The sequence below is a fragment of the Cucumis melo genome, chromosome 7, assembly GCF_025177605.1.
Source record: "Cucumis melo cultivar AY chromosome 7, USDA_Cmelo_AY_1.0, whole genome shotgun sequence".
Lineage (NCBI taxonomy): Eukaryota > Viridiplantae > Streptophyta > Magnoliopsida > Cucurbitales > Cucurbitaceae > Cucumis > Cucumis melo.
Window position 1 is genome coordinate 19355216 of NC_066863.1, and position 25561 is coordinate 19380776.

Sequence of the window (25561 nt, forward strand, 5' to 3'; positions counted from 1 at the left end):
GGAGCACGAGACCCGAAGATCGAAAGACTTATGACCAATACGGAGCAAAGGGAAGAAACCGTCGGGGGACCGCTTTTTACCCAAGGACGAGAAAACCGAGTCCGGGGCATTCCCGCTCGCGTTTAACTGGGACGAGCACCGGAAGTCCTCGAGCTCAGCCCGTTTCCTTCGCTGCAAGTGCATTTCCAGTGGTTTCTGACACCGGACGAGCGTTCGCCACTCGTTGGAAGCTTCGGCCATCTTTTGGACCGTTTTGGGTCGCACCACAGTTCTCCCTCCAACGAGCTCGCTTCCCGACCTATACCTCCATAAAACGTGTCAGGGAGCATGCCAGGAGTGTGGGTTGAAGTCCTCGGAGCACGAGACCCGAAGATCGAAAGACTTATGACCAATACGGAGCAAAGGGAAGAAACCGTCGGGGGACCGCTTTTTACCCCAGGACGAGAAAACCGAGTCCGGGGCATTCCCGCTCGCGTTTTCTTGGGACGAGCACCGGAAGTCCTCGAGCTCAGCCCGTTTCCTTCGCTGCAAGTGCATTTCCAGTGGTTTCTGACACCGGACGAGCGTTCGCCACTCGTTGGAAGCTTCGGCCATCTTTTGGACCGTTCTGGGTCGCACCACAGTTCTCCCTCCAACGAGCTCGCTTCCCGACCTATACCTCCGGAAAACGTGTCAGGGAGCATGCCAGGAGTGTGGGTTGAAGTCCTCGGAGCACGAGACCCGAAGATCGAAAGACTTATGACCAATACGGAGCAAAGGGAAGAAACCGTCGGGGGACCGCTTTTTACCCAAGGACGAGAAAACCGAGTCCGGGGCATTCCCGCTCGCGTTTAACTGGGACGAGCACCGGAAGTCCTCAAGCTCAGCCCGTTTCCTTCGCTGCAAGTGCATTTCCAGTGGTTTCTGACACCGGACGAGCGTTCGCCACTCGTTGGAAGCTTCGGCCATCTTTTGGACCGTTTTGGGTCGCACCACAGTTCTCCCTCCAACGAGCTCGCTTCCCGACCTATACCTCCATAAAACGTGTCAGGGAGCATGCCAGGAGTGTGGGTTGAAGTCCTCGGAGCACGAGACCCGAAGATCGAAAGACTTATGACCAATACAGAGCAAAGGGAAGAAACCGTCGGGGGACCGCTTTTTACCCCAAGACGAGAAAACTGAGTCCGAGGCATTCCCGCTCGCGTTTTCTTGGGACGAGCACCGGAAGTCCTCGAGCTCAGCCCGTTTCCTTCGCTGCAAGTGCATTTCCAGTGGTTTCTGACACCGGACGAGCGTTCGCCACTCGTTGGAAGCTTCGGCCATCTTTTGGACCGTTTTGGGTCGCACCACAGTTCTCCCTCCAACGAGCTCGCTTCCCGACCTATACCTCCATAAAACGTGTCAGGGAGCATGCCAGGAGTGTGGGTTGAAGTCCTCGGAGCACGAGACCCGAAGATCGAAAGACTTATGACCAATACAGAGCAAAGGGAAGAAACCGTCGGGGGACCGCTTTTTACCCCAAGACGAGAAAACTGAGTCCGAGGCATTCCCGCTCGCGTTTTCTTGGGACGAGCACCGGAAGTCCTCGAGCTCAGCCCGTTTCCTTCGCTGCAAGTGCATTTCCAGTGGTTTCTGACACCGGACGAGCGTTCGCCACTCGTTGGAAGCTTCGGCCATCTTTTGGACCGTTTTGGGTCGCACCACAGTTCTCCCTCCAACGAGCTCGCTTCCCGACCTATACCTCCATAAAACGTGTCAGGGAGCATGCCAGGAGTGTGGGTTGAAGTCCTCGGAGCACGAGACCCGAAGATCGAAAGACTTATGACCAATACGTAGCAAAGGGAAGAAACCGTCGGGGGACCGCTTTTTACCCCAGGACGAGAAAACCGAGTCCGGGGCATTCCCGCTCGCGTTTTCTTGGGACTAGCACCGGAAGTCCTCGAGCTCAGCCCGTTTCCTTCGCTGCAAGTGCATTTCCAGTGGTTTCTGACACCGGACGAGCGTTCGCCACTCGTTGGAAGCTTCGGCCATCTTTTGGACCGTTTTGGGTCGCACCACAGTTCTCCCTCCAACGAGCTCGCTTCCCGACCTATACCTTCGGAAAACGTGTCAGGGAGCATGCCAGGAGTGTGGGTTGAAGTCCTCGGAGCACGAGACCCGAAGATCGAAAGACTTATGACCAATACGGAGCAAAGGGAAGAAACCGTCGGGGGACCGCTTTTTACCCAAGGACGAGAAAACTGAGTCCGGGGCATTCCCGCTCGCATTTAACTGGGACGAGCACCGGAAGTCCTCGAGCTCAGCCCGTTTCCTTCGCTGCAAGTGCATTTCCAGTGGTTTCTGACACCGGACGAGCGTTCGCCACTCGTTGGAAGCTTCGGCCATCTTTTGGACCGTTTTGGGTCGCACCACAGTTCTCCCTCCAACGAGCTCGCTTCCCGACCTATACCTCCATAAAACGTGTCAGGGAGCATGCCAGGAGTGTGGGTTGAAGTCCTCGGAGCACGAGACCCGAAGATCGAAAGACTTATGACCAATACGGAGCAAAGGGAAGAAACCGTCGGGGGACCGCTTTTTACCCCAGGACGAGAAAACCGAGTCCGGGGCATTCCCGCTCGCGTTTTCTTGGGACGAGCACCGGAAGTCCTCGAGCTCAGCCCGTTTCCTTCGCTGCAAGTGCATTTCCAGTGGTTTCTGACACCGGACGAGCGTTCGCCACTCGTTGGAAGCTTCGGCCATCTTTTGGACCGTTCTGGGTCGCACAACAGTTCTCCCTCCAACGAGCTTGCTTCCCGACCTATACCTCCGGAAAACGTGTCAGGGAGCATGCCAGGAGTGTGGGTTGAAGTCCTCGGAGCACGAGACCCGAAGATCGAAAGACTTATGACCAATACGGAGCAAAGGGAAGAAACCGTCGGGGGACCGCTTTTTACCCAAGGACGAGAAAACCTAGTCCGGGGCATTCCCGCTCGCGTTTAACTGGGACGAGCACCGGAAGTCCTCGAGCTCAGCCCGTTTCCTTCGCTGCAAGTGCATTTCCAGTGGTTTCTGACACCGGACGAGCGTTCGCCACTCGTTGGAAGCTTCGGCCATCTTTTGGACCGTTTTGGGTCGCACCACAGTTCTCCCTCCAACGAGCTCGCTTCCCGACCTATATCTCCATAAAACGTGTCATGGAGCATGCCAGCAGTGTGGGTTGAAGTCCTCGGAGCACGAGACCCGAAGATCGAAAGACTTATGACCAATACAGAGCAAAGGGAAGAAACCGTCGGGGGACCGCTTTTTACCCCAAGACGAGAAAATTGAGTCCGAGGCATTCCCGCTCGCGTTTTCTTGGGACGAGCACCGGAAGTCCTCGAGCTCAGCCCGTTTCCTTCGCTGCAAGTACATTTCCAGTGGTTTCTGACACCGGACGAGCGTTCGCAACTCGTTGGAAGTTTCGGCCATCTTTTGGACCGTTTTGGGTCGCACCACAGTTCTCCCTCCAACGAGCTCGCTTCCCATCCTATACCTCCGGAAAACGTGTCAGGGAGCATGCCAGGAGTGTGGGTTGAAGTCCTCGGAGCACGAGACCCGAAGATCGAAAGACTTATGACCAATACGTAGCAAAGGGAAGAAACCGTCGGGGGACCGCTTTTTACCCCAGGACGAGAAAACTGAGTCCGGGTCATTCCCGCTCGCGTTTTCTTGGGACGAGCACCGGAAGTCCTCGAGCTAAGCCCGTTTCCTTCGCTGCAAGTGCATTTCCAGTGGTTTCTGACACCGGACGAGCGTTCGCCACTCGTTGGAAGCTTCGGCCATCTTTTGGACCGTTTTGGGTCGCACCACAGTTCTCCCTCCAACGAGCTCGCTTCCCGACCTATACCTCCGGAAAACGTGTCAGGGAGCATGCCAGGAGTGTGGGTTGAAGTCCTCGGAGCACGAGACCCGAAGATCGAAAGACTTATGACCAATACGGAGCAAAGGGAAGAAACCGTCGGGGGACCGCTTTTTACCCCAGGACGAGAAAACTGAGTCCGGGGCATTCCCGCTCGCGTTTTCTTGGGACGAGCACTGGAAGTCCTCGAGCTCAGCCCGTTTCCTTCGCTGCAAGTGCATTTCCAGTGGTTTCTGACACCGGACGAGCGTTCGCCACTCGTTGAAAGCTTCGGCCATCTTTTGGACCGTTTTGGGTCGCACCACAGTTCTCCCTCCAACGAGCTCGCTTCCCGACCTATACCTCCGGAAAACGTGTCAGGGAGCATGCCAGGAGTGTGGGTTGAAGTCCTCGGAGCACGAGACCCGAAGATCGAAAGACTTATGACCAATACGGAGCAAAGGGAAGAAACCGTCGGGGGACCGCTTTTTACCCCAGGACGAGAAAACTGAGTCCGGGGCATTCCCGCTCGCGTTTTCTTGGGACGAGCACCGGAAGTCCTCGAGCTCAGCCCGTTTCCTTCGCTGCAAGTGCATTTCCAGTGGTTTCTGACACCGGACGAGCGTTCGGCACTCGTCGGAAGCTTTGGCCATCTTTTGGACCGTTTTGGGTCGCACCACAGTTCTCCCTCCAACGAGCTCGCTTCCCGACCTATACCTCCGGAAAACGTGTCAGGGAGCATGCCAGGAGTGTGGGTTGAAGTCCTCCGAGCACGAGACCCGAAGATCGAAAGACTTATGACCAATACGGAGCAAAGGGAAGAAACCGTCGGGGGACCGCTTTTTACCCCAGGACGAGAAAACTGAGTCCGGGGCATTCCCGCTCGCGTTTTCTTGGGACGAGCACCGGAAGTCCTTGAGCTCAGCCCGTTTCCTTCGCTGCAAGTGCATTTCCAGTGGTTTCTGACACCGGACGAGCGTTCGCCACTCGTTGAAAGCTTCGGCCATCTTTTGGACCGTTTTGGGTCGCACCACAGTTCTCCCTCCAACGAGCTCGCTTCCCGACCTATACCTCCGGAAAACGTGTCAGGGAGCATGCCAGGAGTGTGGGTTGAAGTCCTCGGAGCACGAGACCCGAAGATCGAAAGACTTATGACCAATACGGAGCAAAGGGAAGAAACCGTCGGGGGACCGCTTTTTACCCCAGGACGAGAAAACTGAGTCCGTGGCATTATCGCTCGCGTTTTCTTGGGACGAGCACCGGAAGTCCTCGAGCTCAGCCCGTTTCCTTCGCTGCAAGTGCATTTCCAGTGGTTTCTGACACCGGACGAGCGTTCGCCACTCGTTGGAAGCTTCGGCCATCTTTTGGACCGTTTTGGGTCGCACCACAGTTCTCCCTCGAACGAGCTCGCTTCCCGACCTATACCTCCGGAAAACGTGTCAGGGAGCATGCCAGGAGTGTGGGTTGAAGTCCTCGGAGCACGAGACCCGAAGATCGAAAGACTTATGACCAATACGGAGCAAAGGGAAGAAACCGTCGAGGGACCGCTTTTTACCCAGGACGAGAAAACTGAGTCCGGGGCATTCCCGCTCGCGTTTTCTTGGGACGAGCACCGGAAGTCCTCGAGCTCAGCCCGTTTCCTTCGCTGCAAGTGCATTTCCAGTGGTTTCTGACACCAGACGAGCGTTCGCCACTCGTTGAAAGCTTCGGCCATCTTTTGGACCGTTTTGGGTCGCACCACAGTTCTCCCTCCAACGAGTTCGCTTCCCGACCTATACCTCCGGAAAACGTGACAGGGAGCATGCCAGGAGTGTGGGTTGAAGTTATCGGAGCACGAGACCCGAAGATCGAAAGACTTATGACCAATACGGAGCAAAGGGAAGAAACCGTCGGGGGACCGCTTTTTACCCCAGGACGAGAAAACTGAGTCCGGGGCATTCCCGCTCGCGTTTTCTTGGGACGAGCACCGGAAGTCCTCGAGCTCAGCCCGTTTCCTTCGCTGCAAGTGCATTTCCAGTGGTTTCTGACACCGGACGAGCGTTCGCCACTCGTTGGAAGCTTCGGCCATCTTTTGGACCGTTTTGGGTCGCACCACAGTTCTCCCTCCAACGAGCTCGCTTCCCGACCTATACCTCCGGAAAACGTGTCAGGGAGCATGCCAGGAGTGTGGGTTGAAGTCCTCGGAGAACGAGACCCGAAGATCGAAAGACTTATAACCAATACGGAGCAAAGGGAAGAAACCGTCGGGGGACCGCTTTTTACCCCAGGACGAGAAAACTGAGTCCGGGTCATTCCCGCTCGCATTTTCTTGGGACGAGCACCGGAAGTCCTCGAGCTCAGCCCGTTTCCTTCGCTGCAAGTGCTTTTCCAGTCGTTTCTGACACCGGACGAGCGTTCGCCACTCGTTGGAAGCTTCGGCCATCTTTTGGACCGTTTTGGGTCGCACCACAGTTCTCCCTCCAACGAGCTCGCTTCCCGACCTATACCTCCAAAAAACGTGTCAGGGAGCATGCCAGAAGTGTGGGTTGAAGTCCTCGGAGCACGAGACCCGAAGATCGAAAGACTTATGACCAATACGGAGCAAAGGGAAGAAACCGTCGGGGGACCGCTTTTTACCCCAGGACGAGAAAACTGAGTCCGGGGCATTCCCGCTTGCGTTTTCTTGGGACGAGCACCGGAAGTCCTCGAGCTCAGCCCGTTTCCTTCGCTGCAAGTGCATTTCCAGTGGTTTCTGACACCGGACGAGCGTTCGCCACTCGTTGGAAGCTTCGGCCATCTTTTGGACCGTTTTGGGTCGCACCACAGTTCTCCCTCCAACGAGCTCGCTTCCCGACCTATACCTCTGGAAAACGTGTCAGGGAGCATGCCAGGAGTGTGGGTAGAAGTCCTCGGAGCACGAGACCCGAAGATCGAAAGACTTATGACCAATACGGAGCAAAGGGAAGAAACCGTCGGGGGACCGCTTTTTACCCCAGGACGAGAAAACTGAGTCCGGGGCATTCCCGCTCGCGTTTTCTTGGGACGAGCACCGGAAGTCCTCGAGCTCAGCCCGTTTCCTTCGCTGCAAGTGCATTTCCAGTGGTTTCTGACACCGGACGAGCGTTCGCCACTCGTTGGAAGCTTCGGCCATCTTTTGGACCGTTTTGGGTCGCACCATAGTTCTCCCTCCAACGAGCTCGCTTGGACCTATACCTCCGGAAAACGTGTCAGGGAGCATGCCAGGAGTGTGGGTTGAAGTCCTCGGAGCACGAGACCCGAAGATCGAAAGACTTATGACCAATACGGAGCAAAGGGAAGAAACCGTCGGGGGACCGCTTTTTACCCCAGGACGAGAAAACTGAGTCCGGGGCATTCCCGCTCGCGTTTTCTTGGGACGAGCACCGGAAGTCCTCGAGCTCAGCCCGTTTCCTTCGCTGCAAGTGCGTTTCCAGTGGTTTCTGACACCGGACGAGCGTTCGCCACTCGTTGGAAGCTTCGGCCATCTTTTGGACCGTTTTGGGTCGCACCACAGTTCTCCCTCCAACGAGCTCGCTTCCCGACCTATACCTCCGGAAAACGTGTCAGGGAGCATGCCAGGAGTGTGGGTTGAAGTCCTCGGAGCACGAGACCCGAAGATCGAAAGACTTATGACCAATACGGAGCAAAGGGAAGAAACCGTCGGGGGACCGCTTTTTACCCCAGGACGAGAAAACTGAGTCCGGGGCATTCCCGCTCGCGTTTTCTTGGGACGAGCACCGGAAGTCCTCGAGCTCAGCCCGTTTCCTTCGCTGCAAGTGCATTTCCAGTGGTTTCTGACACCGGACGAGCGTTCGCCACTCGTTGGAAGCTTCGGCCATCTTTTGGACCGTTTTGGGTCGCACCACAGTTCTCTCTCCAACGAGCTCGCTTCCCGACCTATACCTCCGGAAAACGTGTCAGGGAGCATGCCAGGAGTGTGGGTTGAAGTCCTCGGAGCACGAGACCCGAAGATCGAAAGACTTATGACCAATACGGAGCAAAGGGAAGAAACCGTCTGGGGACCGCTTTTTACCCCAGGACGAGAAAACTGAGTCCGGGGCATTCCCGCTCGCGTTTTCTTGGGACGAGCACCGGAAGTCCTCGAACTCCGCCCGTTTCCTTCGCTGCAAGTGCATTTCCAGTGGTTTCTGACACCGGACGAGCGTTCGCCACTCGTTGGAAGCTTCGGCCATCTTTTGGACCGTTTTGGGTCGCACCACAGTTCTCCCTCCAACGAGCTCGCTTCCCGACCTATACCTCCGGAAAACATGTCAGGGAACATGCCAGGAGTGTGGGTTGAAGTCCTCGGAGCACGAGACCCGAAGATCGAAAGACTTATGACCAATACGGAGCAAAGGGAAGAAACCGTCGGGGGACAGCTTTTTACCCCAGGACGAGAAAACTGAGTCCGGGGCATTCCCACTCGCGTTTTCTTGGGACGAGCACCAGAAGTCCTCGAGCTCCGCCCGTTTCCTTCGCTGCAAGTGCATTTCCAGTGGTTTCTGACACCGGACGAGCGTTCGCCACTCGTTGGAAGCTTCGGCCATCTTTTGGACCGTTTTGGGTCGCACCATAGTTCTCCCTCCAACGAGCTCGCTTGGACCTATACCTCCGGAAAACGTGTCAGGGAGCATGCCAGGAGTGTGGGTTGAAGTCCTCGGAGCACGAGACCCGAAGATCGAAAGACTTATGACCAATACGGAGCAAAGGGAAGAAACCGTCGGGGGACCGCTTTTTACCCCAGGACGAGAAAACTGAGTCCGGGGCATTCCCGCTCGCGTTTTCTTGGGACGAGCACCGGAAGTCCTCGAGCTCAGCCCGTTTCCTTCGCTGCAAGTGCGTTTCCAGTGGTTTCTGACACCGGACGAGCGTTCGCCACTCGTTGGAAGCTTCGGCCATCTTTTGGACCGTTATGGGTCGCACCACAGTTCTCCCTCCAACGAGCTCGCTTCCCGACCTATACCTCCGGAAAACGTGTCAGGGAGCATGCCAGGAGTGTGGGTTGAAGTCCTCGGAGCACGAGACCCGAAGATCGAAAGACTTATGACCAATACGGAGCAAAGGGAAGAAACCGTCGGGGGACCGCTTTTTACCCCAGGACGAGAAAACTGAGTCCGGGGCATTCCCGCTCGCGTTTTCTTGGGACGAGCACCGGAAGTCCTCGAGCTCAGCCCGTTTCCTTCGCTGCAAGTGCATTTCCAGTGGTTTCTGACACCGGACGAGCGTTCGCCACTCGTTGGAAGCTTCGGCCATCTTTTGGACCGTTTTGGGTCGCACCACAGTTCTCTCTCCAACGAGCTCGCTTCCCGACCTATACCTCCGGAAAACGTGTCAGGGAGCATGCCAGGAGTGTGGGTTGAAGTCCTCGGAGCACGAGACCCGAAGATCGAAAGACTTATGACCAATACGGAGCAAAGGGAAGAAACCGTCTGGGGACCGCTTTTTACCCCAGGACGAGAAAACTGAGTCCGGGGCATTCCCGCTCGCGTTTTCTTGGGACGAGCACCGGAAGTCCTCGAACTCCGCCCGTTTCCTTCGCTGCAAGTGCATTTCCAGTGGTTTCTGACACCGGACGAGCGTTCGCCACTCGTTGGAAGCTTCGGCCATCTTTTGGACCGTTTTGGGTCGCACCACAGTTCTCCCTCCAACGAGCTCGCTTCCCGACCTATACCTCCGGAAAACATGTCAGGGAACATGCCAGGAGTGTGGGTTGAAGTCCTCGGAGCACGAGACCCGAAGATCGAAAGACTTATGACCAATACGGAGCAAAGGGAAGAAACCGTCGGGGGACAGCTTTTTACCCCAGGACGAGAAAACTGAGTCCGGGGCATTCCCACTCGCGTTTTCTTGGGACGAGCACCAGAAGTCCTCGAGCTCCGCCCGTTTCCTTCGCTGCAAGTGCATTTCCAGTGGTTTCTGACACCGGACGAGCGTTCGCCACTCGTTGGAAGCTTCGGCCATCTTTTGGACCGTTTTGGGTCGCACCACAGTTCTCCCTCCAACGAGCTCGCTTCCCGACCTATACCTCCGGAAAACGTGTCAGGGAGCATGCCAGGAGTGTGGGTTGAAGTCCTCGGAGCACGAGACCCGAAGATCGAAAGACTTATGACCAATACGGAGCAAAGGGAAGAAACCGTCGGGGGACCGCTTTTTACCCCAGGACGAGAAAACTGAGTCCGGGGCATTCCCGCTCGCGTTTTCTTGGGACGAGCACCGGAATTCCTCGAGCTCAGCCCGTTTCCTTCGCTGCAAGTGCATTTCCAGTGGTTTCTGACACCGGACGAGCGTTCGCCACTCGTTGGAAGCTTCGGCCATCTTTTGGACCGTTTTGGGTCGCACCACAGTTCTCCCTCCAACGAGCTCGCTTCCCGACCTATACCTCCGGAAAACGTGTCAGGGAGCATGCCAGGAGTGTGGGTTGAAGTCCTCGGAGCACGAGACCCGAAGATCGAAAGACCTATGACCAATACGGAGCAAAGGGAAGAAACCGTCGGGGGACCGCTTTTTACCCCAGGACGAGAAAACTGAGTCCGGGGCATTCCCGCTCGCGTTTTCTTGGGACGAGCACCGGAAGTCCTCGAGCTCAGCCCGTTTCCTTCGCTGCAAGTGCATTTCCAGTGGTTTCTGACACCGGACGAGCGTTCGCCACTCGTTGGAAGCTTCGGCCATCTTTTGGACCGTTTTGGGTCGCACCACAGTTCTCCCTCCAACGAGCTCGCTTCCCGACCTATACCTCCGGAAAACGTGTCAGGGAGCATGCCAGGAGTGTGGGTTGAAGTCGTCGGAGCACGAGACCCGAAGATCGAAAGACTTATGACCAATACGGAGCAAAGGGAAGAAACCGTCGGGGGACCGCTTTTTACCCCAGGACGAGAAAACTGAGTCCGGGGCATTCCCGCTCGCGTTTTCTTGGGACGAGCACCAGAAGTCCTCGAGCTCAGCCCGTTTCCTTCGCTGCAAGTGCATTTCCAGTGGTTTCTGACACCGGACGAGCGTTCGCCACTCGTTGGAAGCTTCGGCCATCTTTTGGACCGTTTTGGGTCGCACCACAGTTCTCCCTCCAACGAGCTCGCTTCCCGACCTATACCTCCGGAAAACGTGTCAGGGAGCATGCCAGGAGTGTGGGTTGAAGTCGTCGGAGCACGAGACCCGAAGATCGAAAGACTTATGACCAATACGGAGCAAAGGGAAGAAACCGTCGGGGGACCGCTTTTTACCCCAGGACGAGAAAACTGAGTCCGGGGCATTCCCGCTCGCGTTTTCTTGGGACGAGCACCGGAAGTCCTCGAGCTCAGCCCGTTTCCTTCGCTGCAAGTGCATTTCCAGTGGTTTCTGACACCGGACGAGCGTTCGCCACTCGTTGGAAGCTTCGGCCATCTTTTGGACCGTTTTGGGTCGCACCACAGTTCTCCCTCCAACGAGCTCGCTTCCCGACCTATACCTCCGGAAAACGTGTCAGGGAGCATGCCAGGAGTGTGGGTTGAAGTCGTCGGAGCACGAGACCCGAAGATCGAAAGACTTATGACCAATACGGAGCAAAGGGAAGAAACCGTCGGGGGACCGCTTTTTACCCCAGGACGAGAAAACTGAGTCCGGGGCATTCCCGCTCGCGTTTTCTTGGGACGAGCACCGGAAGTCCTCGAGCTCAGCCCGTTTCCTTCGCTGCAAGTGCATTTCCAGTGGTTTCTGACACCGGACGAGCGTTCGCCACTCGTTGGAAGCTTCGGCCATCTTTTGGACCGTTTTGGGTCGCACCACAGTTCTCCCTCCAACGAGCTCGCTTCCCGACCTATACCTCCGGAAAACGTGTCAGGGAGCATGCCAGGAGTGTGGGTTGAAGTCGTCGGAGCACGAGACCCGAAGATCGAAAGACTTATGACCAATACGGAGCAAAGGGAAGAAACCGTCGGGGGACCGCTTTTTACCCCAGGACGAGAAAACTGAGTCCGGGGCATTCCCGCTCGCGTTTTCTTGGGACGAGCACCGGAAGTCCTCGAGCTCAGCCCGTTTCCTTCGCTGCAAGTGCATTTCCAGTGGTTTCTGACACCGGACGAGCGTTCGCCACTCGTTGGAAGCTTCGGCCATCTTTTGGACCGTTTTGGGTCGCACCACAGTTCTCCCTCCAACGAGCTCGCTTCCCGACCTATACCTCCGGAAAACGTGTCAGGGAGCATGCCAGGAGTGTGGGTTGAAGTCGTCGGAGCACGAGACCCGAAGATCGAAAGACTTATGACCAATACGGAGCAAAGGGAAGAAACCGTCGGGGGACCGCTTTTTACCCCAGGACGAGAAAACTGAGTCCGGGGCATTCCCGCTCGCGTTTTCTTGGGACGAGCACCGGAAGTCCTCGAGCTCAGCCCGTTTCCTTCGCTGCAAGTGCATTTCCAGTGGTTTCTGACACCGGACGAGCGTTCGCCACTCGTTGGAAGCTTCGGCCATCTTTTGGACCGTTTTGGGTCGCACCACAGTTCTCCCTCCAACGAGCTCGCTTCCCGACCTATACCTCCGGAAAACGTGTCAGGGAGCATGCCAGGAGTGTGGGTTGAAGTCGTCGGAGCACGAGACCCGAAGATCGAAAGACTTATGACCAATACGGAGCAAAGGGAAGAAACCGTCGGGGGACCGCTTTTTACCCCAGGACGAGAAAACTGAGTCCGGGGCATTCCCGCTCGCGTTTTCTTGGGACGAGCACCGGAAGTCCTCGAGCTCAGCCCGTTTCCTTCGTTGCAAGTGCATTTCCAGTGGTTTATGACACCGGACGAGCGTTCGCCACTCGTTGGAAGCTTCGGCCATCTTTTGGACCGTTTTGGGTCGCACCACAGTTCTCCCTCCAACGAGCTCGCTTCCCGACCTATACCTCCGGAAAACGTGTCAGGGAGCATGCCAGGAGTGTGGGTTGAAGTCCTCGGAGCACGAGACCCGAAGATCATAAGACTTATGACCAATACGGAGCAAAGGGAAGAAACCGTCGGGGGACCGCTTTTTACCCCAGGACGAGAAAACTGAGTCCGGGTCATTCCCGCTCGCGTTTTCTTGGGACGAGCACCGGAAGTCCTCGAGCTCAGCCCGTTTCCTTCGTTGCAAGTGCATTTCCAGTGGTTTATGACACCGGACGAGCGTTCGCCACTCGTTGGAAGCTTCGGCCATCTTTTGGACCGTTTTGGGTCGCACCACAGTTCTCCCTCCAACGAGCTCGCTTCCCGACCTATACCTCCGGAAAACGTGTCAGGGAGCATGCCAGGAGTGTGGGTTGAAGTCCTCGGAGCACGAGACCCGAAGATCGAAAGACTTATGACCAATACGGAGCAAAGGGAAGAAACCGTCGGGGGACCGCTTTTTACCCCAGGACGAGAAAACTGAGTCCGGGGCATTCTCGCTCGCGTTTTCTTGGGACGAGCACCGGAAGTCCTCGAGCTCAGCCCGTTTCCTTCGCTGCAAGTGCATTTCCAGTGGTTTCTGACACCGGACGAGCGTTCGCCACTCGTTGGAAGCTTCGGCCATCTTTTGGACCGTTTTGGGTCGCACCACAGTTCTCCCTCCAACGAGCTCGCTTCCCGACCAATACCTCCGGAAAACGTGTCAGGGAGCATGCCAGGAGTGTGGGTTGAAGTCCTCGGAGCACGAGACCCGAAGATCGAAAGACTTATGACCAATACGGAGCAAAGGGAAGAAACCGTCGGGGGACCGCTTTTTACCCCAGGACGAGAAAACTGAGTCCGGGGCATTCCCGCTCGCGTTTTCTTGGGACGAGCACCGGAAGTCCTCGAGCTCAGCCCGTTTCCTTCGCTGCAAGTGCATTTCCAGTGGTTTCGGACACCGGACGAGCGTTCGCCACTCGTTGGAAGCTTCGGCCATCTTTTGGACCGTTTTGGGTCGCACCACAGTTCTCCCTCCAACGAGCTCGCTTCCCGACCTATACCTCCGGAAAACGTGTCAGGGAGCATGCCAGGAGTGTGGGTTGAAGTCCTCGGAGCACGAGACCCGAAGATCGAAAGACTTATGACCAATACGGAGCAAAGGGAAGAAACCGTCGGGGGACCGCTTTTTACCCCAGGACGAGAAAACTGAGTCCGGGGCATTCCCGCTCGCGTTTTCTTGGGACGAGCACCGGAAGTCCTCGAGCTCAGCCCGTTTCCTTCGCTGCAAGTGCATTTCCAGTGGTTTCTGACACCGGACGAGCGTTCGCCACTCGTTGGAAGCTTCGGCCATCTTTTGGACCATTTTGGGTCGCACCACAGTTCTCCCCCAACGAGCTCGCTTCCCGACCTATACCTCCGGAAAACGTGTCAGGGAGCATGCCGGGAGTGTGGGTTGAAGTCCTCGGAGCACGAGACCCGAAGATCGAAAGACTTATGACCAATACGGAGCAAAGGGAAGAAACCGTCTGGGGACCGCTTTTTACCCCAGGACGAGAAAACTGAGTCCGGGGCATTCCCGCTCGCGTTTTCTTGGGACGAGCACCGGAAGTCCTCGAGCTCAGCCCGTTTCCTTCGCTGCAAGTGCATTTCCAGTGGTTTCTGACACCGGACGAGCGTTCGCCACTCGTTGGAAGCTTCGGCCATCTTTTGGACCGTTTTGGGTCGCACCACAGTTCTCCCCCAACGAGCTCGCTTCCCGACCTATACCTCCGGAAAACGTGTCAGGGAGCATGCCAGGAGTGTGGGTTGAAGTCCTCGGAGCACGAGACCCGAAGATCGAAAGACTTATGACCAATACGGAGCAAAGGGAAGAAACCGTCGGGGGACCGCTTTTTACCCCAGGACGAGAAAACTGAGTCCGGGGCATTCCCGCTCGCGTTTTCTTGGGACGAGAACCGGAAGTCCTCGAGCTCAGCCCGTTTCCTTCGCTGCAAGTGCATTTCCAGTGGTTTCTGACACCGGACGAGCGTTCGCCACTCGTTGGAAGCTTCGGCCATCTTTTGGACCATTTTGGGTCGCACCACAGTTCTCCCCCAACGAGCTCGCTTCCCGACCTATACCTCCGGAAAACGTGTCAGGGAGCATGCCGGGAGTGTGGGTTGAAGTCCTCGGAGCACGAGACCCGAAGATCGAAAGACTTATGACCAATACGGAGCAAAGGGAAGAAACCGTCGGGGGACCGCTTTTTACCCCAGGACGAGAAAACTGAGTCCGGGGCATTCCCGCTCGCGTTTTCTTGGGACGAGCACCGGAAGTCCTCGAGCTCAGCCCGTTTCCTTCGCTGCAAGTGCATTTCCAGTGGTTTCTGACACCGGACGAGCGTTCGCCACTCGTTGGAAGCTTCGGCCATCTTTTGGACCGTTTTGGGTCGCACCACAATTCTCCCTCCAACGAGCTCGATTCCCGACCTATACCTCCGGAAAACGTGTCAGGGAGCATGCCAGGAGTGTGGGTTGAAGTCTTCGGAGCACGAGACCCGAAGATCGAAAGACTTATGACCAATACGGAGCAAAGGGAAGAAACCGTCGGGGGACCGCTTTTTACCCCAGGACGAGAAAACTGAGTCCGGGGCATTCCCGCTCGCGTTTTCTTGGGACGAGCACCGGAAGTCCTCGAGCTCAGCCCGTTTCCTTCGCTGCAAGTGCATTTCCAGTGGTTTCTGACACCGGACGAGCGTTCGCCACTCGTTGGAAGCTTCGGCCATCTTTTGGACCGTTTTGGGTCGCACCACAGTTCTCCCTCCAACGAGCTCGCTTCCCGACCTATACCTCCGGAAAACGTGTCAGGGAGCATGCCAGGAGTGTGGGTTGAAGTCCTCGGAGCACGAGACCCGAAGATCGAAAGACTTATGACCAATACGGAGCAAAGGGAAGAAACCGTCGGGGGACCGCTTTTTACCCCAGGACGAGAAAACTGAGTCCGGGGCATTCCCGCTCGCGTTTTCTTGGGACGAGCACCGGAAGTCCTCGAGCTCAGCCCGTTTCCTTCGCTGCAATGCATTTCCAGTGGTTTCTGACACCGGACGAGCGTTCGCCACTCGTTGGAAGCTTCGGCCATCTTTTGGACCGTTTTGGGTCGCACCACAGTTCTCCCTCCAACGAGCTCGCTTCCCGACCTATACCTCCGGAAAACGTGTCAGGGAGCATGCCAGGAGTGTGGGTTGAAGTCCTCGGAGCACGAGACCCGAAGATCGAAAGACTTGTGACCAATACGGAGCAAAGTGAAGAAACCGTCGGGGGACCGCTTTTTACCCCAGGACGAGAAAACTGAGTCCGGGGCATTCCCGCTTGCGTTTTCTTGGGACGAGCACCGGAAGTCCTCGAGCTCAGCCTGTTTCCTTCGCTGCAAGTGCATTTCCAGTGGTTTCTGACACCGGACGAGCGTTCGCCACTCGTTGGAAGCTTCGGCCATCTTTTGGACCGTTTTGGGTCGCACCACAGTTCTCCCTCCAACGAGCTCGCTTCCCGACCTATACCTCCGGAAAACGTGTCAGGGAGCATGCCAGGAGTGTGGGTTGAAGTCCTCGGAGCACGAGACCCGAAGATCGAAAGACTTGTGACCAATACGGAGCAAAGGGAAGAAACCGTCGGGGGACCGCTTTTTACCCCAGGACGAGAAAACTGAGTCCGGGGCATTCCCGCTCGCGTTTTCTTGGGACGAGCACCGGAAGTCCTCGAGCTCAGCCCGTTTCCTTCGCTGCAAGTGCATTTCCAGTGGTTTCTGACACCGGACGAGCGTTCGCCACTCGTTGGAAGCTTCGGCCATCTTTTGGACCGTTTTGGGTCGCACCACAGTTCTCCCTCCAACGAGCTCGCTTCCCGACCTATACCTCCGGAAAACGTGTCAGGGAGCATGCCAAGAGTGTGGGTTGAAGTCCTCGGAGCACGAGACCCGAAGATCGAAAGACTTGTGACCAATACGGAGCAAAGGGAAGAAACCGTCGGGGGACCGCTTTTTACCCCAGGACGAGAAAACTGAGTCCGGGGCATTCCCGCTCGCGTTTTCTTGGGACGAGCACCGGAAGTCCTCGAGCTCAGCCCGTTTCCTTCGCTGCAAGTGCATTTCCAGTGGTTTCTGACACCGAACGAGCGTTCGCCACTCGTTGGAAGCTTCGGCCATCTTTTGGACCGTTTTGGGTCGCACCACAGTTCTCCCTCCAACGAGCTCGCTTCCCGACCTATACCTCCGGAAAACGTGTCAGGAAGCATGCCAGGAGTGTGGGTTGAAGTCCTCGGAGCACGAGACCCGAAGATCGAAAGACTTGTGACCAATACGGAGCAAAGGGAAGAAACCGTCGGGGGACCGCTTTTTACCCCAGGACGAGAAAACTGAGTCCGGGGCATTCCCGCTCGCGTTTTCTTGGGACGAGCACCGGAAGTCCTCGAGCTCAGCCCGTTTCCTTCGCTGCAAGTGCATTTCCAGTGGTTTCTGACACCGGACGAGCGTTCGCCACTCGTTGGAAGCTTCGGCCATCTTTTGGACCGTTTTGGGTCGCACCACAGTTCTCCCCCAACGAGCTCGCTTCCCGACCTATACCTCCGGAAAACGTGTCAGGGAGCATGCCAGGAGTGTGGGTTGAAGTCCTCGGAGCACGAGACCCGAAGATCGAAAGACTTATGACCAATACGGAGCAAAGGGAAGAAACCGTCGGGGGACCGCTTTTTACCCCAGGACGAGAAAACTGAGTCCGGGGCATTCCCGCTCGCGTTTTCTTGGGACGAGCACCGGAAGTCCTCGAGCTCAGCCCGTTTCCTTCGCTGCAAGTGCATTTCCAGTGGTTTCTGACACCGGACGAGCGTTCGCCACTCGTTGGAAGCTTCGGCCATCTTTTGGACCGTTTTGGGTCGCACCACAATTCTCCCTCCAACGAGCTCGCTTCCCGACCTATACCTCCGGAAAACGTGTCAGGGAGCATGCCAGGAGTGTGGGTTGAAGTCTTCGGAGCACGAGACCCGAAGATCGAAAGACTTATGACCAATACGGAGCAAAGGGAAGAAACCGTCGGGGGACCGCTTTTTACCCCAGGACGAGAAAACTGAGTCCCGGGCATTCCCGCTCGCGTTTTCTTGGGACGAGCACCGGAAGTCCTCGAGCTCAGCCCGTTTCCTTCGCTGCAAGTGCATTTCCAGTGGTTTCTGACACCGGACGAGCGTTCGCCACTCGTTGGAAGCTTCGGCCATCTTTTGGACCGTTTTGGGTCGCACCACAGTTCTCCCTCCAACGAGCTCGCTTCCCGACCTATACCTCCGGAAAACGTGTCAGGGAGCATGCTAGGAGTGTGGGTTGAAGTCCTCGGAGCACGAGACCCGAAGATCGAAAGACTTATGACCAATACGGAGCAAAGGGAAGAAACCGTCGGGGGACCGCTTTTTACCCCAGGACGAGAAAACTGAGTCCGGGGCATTCCCGCTCGCGTTTTCTTGGGACGAGCACCGGAAGTCCTCGAGCTCAGCCCGTTTCCTTCGCTGCAATGTATTTCCAGTGGTTTCTGACACCGGACGAGCGTTCGCCACTCGTTGGAAGCTTCGGCCATCTTTTGGACCGTTTTGGGTCGCACCAAAGTTCTCCCTCCAACGAGCTCGCTTCCCGACCTATACCATCGGAAAACGTGTCAGGGAGCATGCCAGGAGTGTGGGTTGAAGTCCTCGGAGCACGAGACCCGAAGATCGAAAGACTTATGACCAATACGGAGCAAAGGGAAGAAACCGTCGGGGGACCGCTTTTTACCCCAGGACGAGAAAACTGAGTCCGGGGCATTCCCGCTCGCGTTTTCTTGGGACGAGCACCGGAAGTCCTCGAGCTCAGCCCGTTTCCTTCGCTGCAAGTGCATTTCCAGTGGTTTCTGACACCGGACGAGCGTTCGCCACTCGTTGGAAGCTTCGGCCATCTTTTGGACCGTTTTGGGTCGCACCACAGTTCTCCCTCCAACGAGATCGCTTCCCGACCTATACCTCCGGAAAACGTGTCAGGGAGCATGCCAGGAGTGTGGGTTGAAGTCCTCGGAGCACGAGACCCGAAGATCGAAAGACTTGTGACCAATACGGAGCAAAGGGAAGAAACCGTCGGGGGACCGCTTTTTACCCCAGGACGAGAAAACTGAGTCCGGGGCATTCCCGCTTGCGTTTTCTTGGGACGAGCACCGGAAGTCCTCGAGCTCAGCCTGTTTCCTTCGCTGCAAGTGCATTTCCAGTGGTTTCTGACACCGGACGAGCGTTCGCCACTCGTTGGAAGCTTCGGCCATCTTTTGGACCGTTTTGGGTCGCACCACAGTTCTCCCTCCAACGAGCTCGCTTCCCGACCTATACCTCCGGAAAACGTGTCAGGGAGCATGCCAGGAGTGTGGGTTGAAGTCCTCGGAGCACGAGACCCGAAGATCGAAAGACTTGTGACCAATACGGAGCAAAGGGAAGAAACCGTCGGGGGACCGCTTTTTACCCCAGGACGAGAAAACTGAGTCCGGGGCATTCCCGCTCGCGTTTTCTTGGGACGAGCACCGGAAGTCCTCGAGCTCAGCCCGTTTCCTTCGCTGCAAGTGCATTTCCAGTGGTTTCTGACATCGGACGAGCGTTCGCCACTCGTTGGAAGCTTCGGCCATCTTTTGGACCGTTTTGGGTCGCACCACAGTTCTCCCTCCAACGAGCTCGCTTCCCGACCTATACCTCCGGAAAACGTGTCAGGGAGCATGCCAAGAGTGTGGGTTGAAGTCCTCGGAGCACGAGACCCGAAGATCGAAAGACTTATGACCAATACGGAGCAAAGGGAAGAAACCGTCGGGGGACCGCTTTTTACCCCAGGACGAGAAAACTAAGTCCGGGGCATTCCCGCTCGCGTTTTCTTGGGACGAGCACCGGAAGTCCTCGAGCTCAGCCCGTTTCCTTCGCTGCAAGTGCATTTCCAGTGGTTTCTGACACCGGACGAGCGTTCGCCACTCGTTGGAAGCTTCGGCCATCTTTTGGACCGTTTTGGGTCGCACCACAGTTCTCCCTCCAACGAGCTCGCTTCCCGACCTATACCTCCGGAAAACGTGTCAGGGAGCATGCCAGGAGTGTGGGTTGAAGTCCTCGGAGCACGAGACCCGAAGATCGAAAGACTTATGACCAATACGGAGCAAAGGGAAGAAACCGTCGGGGGACCGCTTTTTACTTCAGGACGAGAAAACTGAGTCCGGGGCATTCCCGCTCGCGTTTTCTTGGGACGAGCACCGGAAGTCCTCGAGCTCAGCCCGTTTCCTTCGCTGCAAGTGCATTTCCAGTGGTTTCTGACACCGGACGAGCGTTCGCCACTCGTTGGAAGCTTCGGCCATCTTTTGGACCGTTTTGGGTCGCACCACAGTTCTCCCTCCAACGAGCTCGCTTCCCGACCTATACCTCCGGAAAACGTGTCAGGGAGCATGCCAGGAGTGTGGGTTGAAGTCCTCAGAGCACGAGACCCGAAGATCGAAAGACTTATGACCAATACGGAGCAAAGGGAAGAAACCGTCGGGGGACCGCTTTTTACCCCAGGACGAGAAAACTGAGTCCGGGGCATTCCCGCTCGCGTTTTCTTGGGACGAGCACCGGAAGTCCTCGAGCTCAGCCCGTTTCCTTCGCTGCAAGTGCATTTCCAGTGGTTTCTGACACCGGACGAGCGTTCGCCACTCGTTGGAAGCTTCGGCCATCTTTTGGACCGTTTTGGGTCGCACCACAGTTCTCCCTCCAACGAGCTCGCTTCCCGACCTATACCTCCGGAAAACGTGTCAGGGAGCATGCCAGGAGTGTGGGTTGAAGTCCTCGGAGCACGAGACCCGAAGATCGAAAGACTTATGACCAATACGGAGCAAAGGGAAGAAACCGTCGGGGGACCGCTTTTTACCCCAGGACGAGAAAACTGAGTCCGGGGCATTCCCGCTCGCGTTTTCTTGGGACGAGCACCGGAAGTCCTCGAGCTCAGCCCGTTTCCTTCGCTGCAAGTGCATTTCCAGTGGTTTCTGACACCGGACGAGCGTTCGCCACTCGTTGGAAGCTTCGGCCATCTTTTGGACCGTTTTGGGTCGCACCACAGTTCTCCCTCCAACGAGCTCGCTTCCCGACCTATACCTCCGGAAAACGTGTCAGGGAGCATGCCAGGAGTGTGGGTTGAAGTCGTCGGAGCACGAGACCCGAAGATCGAAAGACTTATGACCAATACGGAGCAAAGGGAAGAAACCGTCGGGGGACCGCTTTTTACCCCAGGACGAGAAAACTGAGTCCGGGGCATTCCCGCTCGCGTTTTCTTGGGACGAGCACCGGAAGTCCTCGAGCTCAGCCCGTTTCCTTCGCTGCAAGTGCATTTCCAGCGATTTCTGACACCGGACGAGCGTTCGCCACTCGTTGGAAGCTTCGGCCATCTTTTGGACCGTTTTGGGTCGCACCACAGTTCTCCCTCCAACGAGCTCGCTTCCCGACCTATACCTCCGGAAAACGTGTCAGGGAGCATGCCAGGAGTGTGGGTTGAAGTCCTCGGAGCACGAGACCCGAAGATCGAAAGACTTATGACCAATACGGAGCAAAGGGAAGAAACCGTCGGGGGACCGCTTTTTACTTCAGGACGAGAAAACTGAGTCCGGGGCATTCCCGCTCGCGTTTTCTTGGGACGAGCACCGGAAGTCCTCGAGCTCAGCCCGTTTCCTTCGCTGCAAGTGCATTTCCAGTGGTTTCTGACACCGGACGAGCGTTCGCCACTCGTTGGAAGCTTCGGCCATCTTTTGGACCGTTTTGGGTCGCACCACAGTTCTCCCTCCAACGAGCTCGCTTCCCGACCTATACCTCCAGAAAACGTGTCAGGGAGCATGCCAGGAGTGTGGGTTGAAGTCCTCAGAGCACGAGACCCGAAGATCGAAAGACTTATGACCAATACGGAGCAAAGGGAAGAAACCGTCGGGGGACCGCTTTTTACCCCAGGACGAGAAAACTGAGTCCGGGGCATTCCCGCTCGCGTTTTCTTGGGACGAGCACCGGAAGTCCTCGAGCTCAGCCCGTTTCCTTCGCTGCAAGTGCATTTCCAGTGGTTTCTGACACCGGACGAGCGTTCGCCACTCGTTGGAAGCTTCGGCCATCTTTTGGACCGTTTTGGGTCGCACCACAGTTCTCCCTCCAACGAGCTCGCTTCCCGACCTATACCTCCGGAAAACGTGTCAGGGAGCATGCCAGGAGTGTGGGTTGAAGTCCTCGGAGCACGAGACCCGAAGATCGAAAGACTTATGACCAATACGGAGCAAAGGGAAGAAACCGTCGGGGGACCGCTTTTTACCCCAGGACGAGAAAACTGAGTCCGGGGCATTCCCGCTCGCGTTTTCTTGGGACGAGCACCGGAAGTCCTCGAGCTCAGCCCGTTTCCTTCGCTGCAAGTGCATTTCCAGTGGTTTCTGACACCGGACGAGCGTTCGCCACTCGTTGGAAGCTTCGGCCATCTTTTGGACCGTTTTGGGTCGCACCACAGTTCTCCCTCCAACGAGCTCGCTTCCCGACCTATACCTCCGGAAAACGTGTCAGGGAGCATGCCAGGAGTGTGGGTTGAAGTCCTCGGAGCACGAGACCCGAAGATCGAAAGACTTATGACCAATACGGAGCAAAGGGAAGAAACCGTCGGGGGACCGCTTTTTACTTCAGGACGAGAAAACTGAGTCCGGGGCATTCCCGCTCGCGTTTTCTTGGGACGAGCACCGGAAGTCCTCGAGCTCAGCCCGTTTCCTTCGCTGCAAGTGCATTTCCAGTGGTTTCTGACACCGGACGAGCGTTCGCCACTCGTTGGAAGCTTCGGCCATCTTTTGGACCGTTTTGGGTCGCACCACAGTTCTCCCTCCAACGAGCTCGCTTCCCGACCTATACCTCCGGAAAACGTGTCAGGGAGCATGCCAGGAGTGTGGGTTGAAGTCCTCGGAGCACGAGACCCGAAGATCGAAAGACCTATGACCAATACGGAGCAAAGGGAAGAAACCGTCGGGGGACCGCTTTTTACCCCAGGACGAGAAAACTGAGTCCGGGGCATTCCCGCTCGCGTTTTCTTGGGACGAGCACCGGAAGTCCTCGAGCTCAGCCCGTTTCCTTCGCTGCAAGTGCATTTCCAGTGGTTTCTGACACCGGACGAGCGTTCGCCACTCGTTGGAAGCTTCGGCCATCTTTTGGACCGTTTTGGGTCGCACCACAGTTCTCCCTCAAACGAGATCGCTTCCCGACCTATACCTCCGGAAAACGTGTCAGGGAGCATGCCAGGAGTGTGGGTTGAAGCCCTCGGAGCACGAGACCCGAAGATCGAAAGACTTATGACCAATACGGAGCAAAGGGAAGAAACCGTCGGGGGACCGCTTTTTACCCCAGGACGAGAAAACTGAGTCCGGGGCATTCCCGCTCGCGTTTTCTTGGGACGAGCACCGGAAGTCCTCGAGCTCAGCCCGTTTCCTTCGCTGCAAGTGCATTTCCAGCGATTTCTGACACCGGACGAGCGTTCGCCACTCGTTGGAAGCTTCGGCCATCTTTTGGACCGTTTTGGGTCGCACCACAGTTCTCCCTCCAACGAGCTCGCTTCCCGACCTATACCTCCGGAAAACGTGTCAGGGAGCATGCCAGGAGTGTGGGTTGAAGTCCTCGGAGCACGAGACCCGAAGATCGAAAGACTTATGACCAATACGGAGCAAAGGGAAGAAACCGTCGGGGGACCGCTTTTTACCCCAGGACGAGAAAACTGAGTCCGGGGCATTCCCGCTCGCGTTTTCTTGGGACGAGCACCGGAAGTCCTCGAGCTCAGCCCGTTTCCTTCGCTGCAAGTGCATTTCCAGCGATTTCTGACACCGGACGAGCGTTCGCCACTCGTTGGAAGCTTCGGCCATCTTTTGGACCGTTTTGGGTCGCACCACAGTTCTCCCTCCAACGAGCTCGCTTCCCGACCTATACCTCCGGAAAACGTGTCAGGGAGCATGCCAGGAGTGTGGGTTGAAGTCCTCGGAGCACGAGACCCGAAGATCGAAAGACCTATGACCAATACGGAGCAAAGGGAAGAAACCGCCGGGGGACCGCTTTTTACCCCAGGACGAGAAAACTGAGTCCGGGGCATTCCCGCTCGCGTTTTCTTGGGACGAGCACCGGAAGTCCTCGAGCTCAGCCCGTTTCCTTCGCTGCAAGTGCATTTCCAGTGGTTCTGACACCGGACGAGCGTTCGCCACTCGTTGGAAGCTTCGGCCATCTTTTGGACCGTTTTGGGTCGCACCACAGTTCTCCCTCCAACGAGCTCGCTTCCCGACCTATACCTCCGGAAAACGTGTCAGGGAGCATGCCAGGAGTGTGGGTTGAAGTCGTCGGAGCACGAGACCCGAAGATCGAAAGACTTGTGACCAATACGGAGCAAAGGGAAGAAACCGTCGGGGGACCGCTTTTTACCCCAGGACGAGAAAACTGAGTCCGGGGCATTCCCGCTCGCGTTTTCTTGGGACGAGCACCGGAAGTCCTCGAGCTCAGCCCGTTTCCTTCGCTGCAAGTGCATTTCCAGCGATTTCTGACACCGGACGAGCGTTCGCCACTCGTTGGAAGCTTCGGCCATCTTTTGGACCGTTTTGGGTCGCACCACAGTTCTCCCTCCAACGAGCTCGCTTCCCGACCTATACCTCCGGAAAACGTGTCAGGGAGCATGCCAGGAGTGTGGGTTGAAGTCCTCGGAGCACGAGACCCGAAGATCGAAAGACTTGTGACCAATACGGAGCAAAGGGAAGAAACCGTCGGGGGACCGCTTTTTACCCCAGGACGAGAAAACTGAGTCCGGGGCATTCCCGCTCGCGTTTTCTTGGGACGAGCACCGGAAGTCCTCGAGCTCAGCCCGTTTCCTTCGCTGCAAGTGCATTTCCAGTGGTTTCTGACACCGCACGAGCGTTCGCCACTCGTTGGAAGCTTCGGCCATCTTTTGGACCGTTTTGGGTCGCACCACAGTTCTCCCTCCAACGAGCTCGCTTCCCGACCTATACCTCCGGAAAACGTGTCAGGAAGCATGCCAGGAGTGTGGGTTGAAGTCCTCGGAGCACGAGACCCGAAGATCGAAAGACTTGTGACCAATACGGAGCAAAGGGAAGAAACCGTCGGGGGACCGCTTTTTACCCCAGGACGAGAAAACTGAGTCCGGGGCATTCCCGCTCGCGTTTTCTTGGGACGAGCACCGGAAGTCCTCGAGCTCAGCCCGTTTCCTTCGCTGCAAGTGCATTTCCAGTGGTTTCTGACACCGGACGAGCGTTCGCCACTCGTTGGAAGCTTCGGCCATCTTTTGGACCGTTTTGGGTCGCACCACAGTTCTCCCTCCAACGAGCTCGCTTCCCGACCTATACCTCCGGAAAACGTGTCAGGGAACATGCCAGGAGTGTGGGTTGAAGTCGTCGGAGCACGAGACCTGAAGATCGAAAGACTTGTGACCAATACGGAGCAAAGGGAAGAAACCGTCGGGGGACCGCTTTTTACCCCAGGACGAGAAAACTGAGTCCGGGGCATTCCCGCTCGCGTTTTCTTGGGACGAGCACCGGAAGTCCTCGAGCTCAGCCCGTTTCCTTCGCTGCAAGTGCATTTCCAGTGGTTTTTGACACCGGACGAGCGTTCGCCACTCGTTGGAAGCTTCGGCCATCTTTTGGACCGTTTTGGGTCGCACCACAGTTCTCCCTCCAACGAGATCGCTTCCCGACCTATACCTCCGGAAAACGTGTCAGGGAGCATGCCAGGAGTGTGGGTTGAAGCCCTCGGAGCACGAGACCCGAAGATCGAAAGACTTATGACCAATACGGAGCAAAGGGAAGAAACCGTCGGGGGACCGCTTTTTACCCCAG